The following is a 4,533-nucleotide window of genomic DNA, read 5'->3' as shown; positions in this document are numbered from 1 at the left end:
ACAGACGAGCTACAGTCGGTAAAGTGTGTTCCGAGAAAGTCCTGCATACAATACAAGTTATAAAGTTTAAATCAGGCTTATTAGACTTATTTAAACTCTATTCTTGTTAACTAGAAGTAACTCGTGTCGGCTGACACATTTTGGGTGCGTTCGTCTTGCGTAACGAGCGAACTTTGATTGACAGACGAGCGTCGCGAATAGGTCGCCAGCCGAACCGCTGACACGAGTCCCAGCCAATCAGAGGAGGGCTAGAGCGCTCGGCTTTGACGCGCCGCTCCAATCGGGGACTAGAGCGGGTGGGTAGCAACAGTTGCCCCGGTGAGGACGAGGAGCCATAGTCACGGTAGTCGTGGCGACAAGAGCCAAGCAACGGGAATCAATTAACAACAACAACAACAACAACAAAGCTAATAAGAGGAAAAGTAAACAAAGTCAGAAGGAGAAGATAAAGGTGAAGATCGCGCTTTTATTTGTATTTAATGTGTAAATATATCGCGCTTTTTTCTGACCTACTCGGTAGAAGTGTGTGTGTGTGTGTGCGGGAATGGCGACGTGTGTTGACACTTGGGCGTCACTTCTCGGTTACATTTCTCACAGTTTGTTTTTAAACGTTTGAACTAGTTTATAAAATTATTAACTAGTTTATTTGAACTAGTTTGTTAAATAAACTAGTGCGAAGTTTAGACTCGGAGGTGAGAGATAAATCCGCCCGGTGTAACCGGAGCTACTTACTAGATAGAGACAGACTTTAGGGGTAAGAGTGGAGGGGCGGGGCTTAGAGCGAAGGAAGCTCATCGGCCAATCAGATCGCTCTAAAAGTCGTCCCTGCTCTCCTGAGGTAAACGTCTTCGACGCCAACTTTGCTCACCGTCGCTGAGAAGTTTGGCATGTTCTTTCAATTTCCTTCGAATAATGTGTCTATTCTGCCTTCCTGAGTAAACCGTGTGGACTGTAAAATCTGTTTAAAGTGTAAAAAAGTTAATAACGCCAAAAAATGAGGGTTTGGCATTAATTAAAACCTTAATTTATTTAATTGTGAATAAAAATCACCACATTTTGAGTCGGCTTGTGATATTTTAGCTCTAAAAAAAGCATAAAATTCATCTTTCTTGCTCTTCCAAACGAGTCGGGTGTCGAGCGACCGCCCGGAGCCGGACGTCGTTTATCGTAATAAGCGTCGACAGCGTGAACGCTTATTAAAACGTAGTCATTGATATTAGCAATTCAGTGCTGGACGTTCCACAATAAAGCAAAATGAATTCGAGTCGTTTCTTTTTCTGTGTTCGTAAGCCAACGACAAGGGGACGGATTCGTGTCGGTCCAGGCATCGCGCCGGATTGCGGACAGGCGGATGAGAAACCGGACCGTCCGCCCTAAAACCTGACGTACGGACATCCTACATTTAGTGGTTATTTGGTTTACAAGTGGCCCGTACTGTACTTAAGGACCTAAGATTGATATGGTCATCCAGAGATCAACTGCAATCATTTTATTTAAGCTGTACCGTTTAAATAGAAGAACCACAGGGGGCAAATAACCTTGTACTTTTCGATAGGGTCAGTATTATTTAAATAAAACTATTTAAATATTTAAGTAGCCCCATTTTATGAGGGTGATTGGCTGGACAGTCCAGTCATTGGGCGGTGCACTTGTCAGTGCGCTCTGAGTGCAGGTCCCAAGCTCGGATAAATAAGGAGGGTTGTGTCAGGTGGCGCAGTGGTAAAACACGCTAGAACACCAGAGCTGGGATTTTGAACCTTTCCGCAACGATTGGATGCAGGAGCCGGGACCTCGTGATTGATTCAGTTACAACCTCTGCTGGCTGATTAATGGTGCTGCACAGGGTAGAGGAATAATGCTGATCAGGGTGTGGCTCTCCGTGCACAGTGCCGATCCGTCGGTGTGACGGAAGCTGTAAAAAAAAAATATATAAACACACCAGAGAAAATTCCGATAAGTGGATTTATTCAGTATCCGAACACACGGCTCGTGTTGGACGGACTGCTTATAACTGTGGAAGGACGTGGACCACTGGCCTCCTGTCTCTCAGAACAGATCAGCTTTATAACCTTCAGTCACGAGAATTCCATCACAAGACCGGGCAAGCGAACGCGCCCCACGAGCACCTGATTCCGTCGGAAAGAGGGCGCATTGTAGAACCAGTTCTGCGAGCTTCAGGTAACAAAACGCACCGATTCAGGGTTCGACTGAATCATTTTTTGGCTGCTTTTAAAACCCCCCTGCACATTTTGGAGATATACTAATTTCAATATGATAAGTTGTTGCCGTGGTAATAAAACCACTGCATCCTAAAATAGTGGTCCAGAGATCGTGGACCACTTCAGACATCCCAAGTTGCAAAAACTCATTTCAGGGAGGTACCCCCGGACCCGGACCCGGACCCCCCAAGCCCCCCCAAAAAAAGCTAAAAAACCTCTCGCACACACCAGAGGATTATGGGTGATGACAGAACTTTTAGGAGCTGCTAACTGAGCTACTAAGCTAACTGCTCGCGTCACAAACACAATGTGTACTACATAGTGCACTAGATTGTGTGAAAGATAATAGATTTATGTTCCCTACATAGTGCACTAGATAGTATTTTAGATATGAATTTATGTTCCCTACGTAGTGCACTGGATAGTGAATTAGACAACTGGTTTATGTTCCCTACATAGTGCACTAGATAGTGTATTAGATAATACATTCGTGTTCCCTACATAGTGCACTAGATAGTGTATTAGATAATACATTCGTGTTCCCTACATAGTGCACTAGATAGTGTATTACATAATTAATTATGTTCCCTACATAGTGCACTAGATAGTGTATTAGATAATACATTCGTGTTCCCTACATAGTGCACTAGATAGTGTATTAGATAATACATTTGTGTTCCCTACATAGTGCACTAGATTTTGTTTATCAGATAACGCATTCATGTTCCCTACATAGTGCACTAGACAGTATATTAGAAAAGAATTTGTGTTCCTTACATAGTGCACTAGATAGTGTATTACATAATTAATTATGTTCCCTACATAGTGCACTAGATAGTGTATTAGATAATACATTCGTGTTCCCTACATAGTGCACTAGATAGTGTATTACATAATTAATTATGTTCCCTACATAGTGCACTAGATAGTGTATTAGATAATACATTCGTGTTCCCTACATAGTGCACTAGATAGTGTATTAGATAATACATTTGTGTTCCCTACATAGTGCACTAGATTTTGTTTATCAGATAACGCATTCATGTTCCCTACATAGTGCACTAGACAGTATATTAGAAAAGAATTTGTGTTCCTTACATAGTGCACTAGATAGTGTATTACATAATTAATTATGTTCCCTACATAGTGCACTAGATAGTGTATTAGATAATACATTCGTGTTCCCTACATAGTGCACTAGATAGTGTATTACATAATTAATTATGTTCCCTACATAGTGCACTAGATAGTGTATTACATAATTAATTATGTTCCCTACATAGTGCACTAGATAGTGTATTAGATAATACATTCGTGTTCCCTACATAGTGCACTAGATAGTGTATTAGATAATACATTCGTGTTCCCTACATAGTGCACTAGATAGTGTATTACATAATTAATTATGTTCCCTACATAGTGCACTAGATAGTGTATTAGATAATACATTCGTGTTCCCTACATAGTGCACTAGATAGTGTATTAGATAATACATTTGTGTTCCCTACATAGTGCACTAGATTTTGTTTATCAGATAACGCATTCATGTTCCCTACATAGTGCACTAGACAGTATATTAGAAAAGAATTTGTGTTCCTTACATAGTGCACTAGATAGTGTATTACATAATTAATTATGTTCCCTACATAGTGCACTAGATAGTGTATTAGATAATACATTCGTGTTCCCTACATAGTGCACTAGATAGTGTATTACATAATTAATTATGTTCCCTACATAGTGCACTAGATAGTGTATTACATAATTAATTATGTTCCCTACATAGTGCACTAGATAGTGTATTAGATAATACATTCGTGTTCCCTACATAGTGCACTAGATAGTGTATTAGATAATACATTCGTGTTCCCTACATAGTGCACTAGATAGTGTATTACATAATTAATTATGTTCCCTACATAGTGCACTAGATAGTGTATTAGATAATACATTCGTGTTCCCTACATAGTGCACTAGATAGTGTATTAGATAATACATTCGTGTTCCCTACATAGTGCACTAGATAGTGTATTACATAATTAATTATGTTCCCTACATAGTGCACTAGATTTTGTTTATCAGATAACGCATTCATGTTCCCTACATAGTGCACTAGACAGTATATTAGAAAAGAATTTGTGTTCCTTACATAGTGCACTAGATAGTGTATTACATAATTAATTATGTTCCCTACATAGTGCACTAGATAGTGTATTAGATAATACATTCGTGTTCCCTACATAGTGCACTAGATAGTGTATTAGATAATACATTCGTGTTCCCTACATAGTGCACTAGACAGTATATTAGAAAA

The 4,533-nt window shown here is 39.8% G+C and overlaps 1 protein-coding gene across 3 annotated transcripts in view; it reads left to right on the top strand.

Annotated features, from left to right (window-relative positions):
* The first annotated feature begins 308 nt into the window (after nucleotides 1–308).
* rfx1b (regulatory factor X, 1b (influences HLA class II expression)) overlaps nucleotides 309–4,533 on the top strand; it is a 21,560-nt gene continuing 17,335 nt past the window's right edge. For 2 of the 3 annotated variants that reach the window (XM_063010652.1, XM_063010650.1), the window contains exon 1: nucleotides 309–451. The gene's annotated coding sequence lies outside the window, so the exon portion shown is untranslated. Of the gene's footprint in view, nucleotides 452–1,346; nucleotides 1,386–4,533 lie in introns of those variants that run through there. The other variant, XM_063010651.1, reaches the window with a different exon arrangement.

This window comes from Trichomycterus rosablanca, chromosome 15 (assembly GCF_030014385.1).
Source record: "Trichomycterus rosablanca isolate fTriRos1 chromosome 15, fTriRos1.hap1, whole genome shotgun sequence".
NCBI lineage: Eukaryota > Metazoa > Chordata > Actinopteri > Siluriformes > Trichomycteridae > Trichomycterus > Trichomycterus rosablanca.
This window is presented reverse-complemented; position numbering and strand designations above follow the sequence as displayed.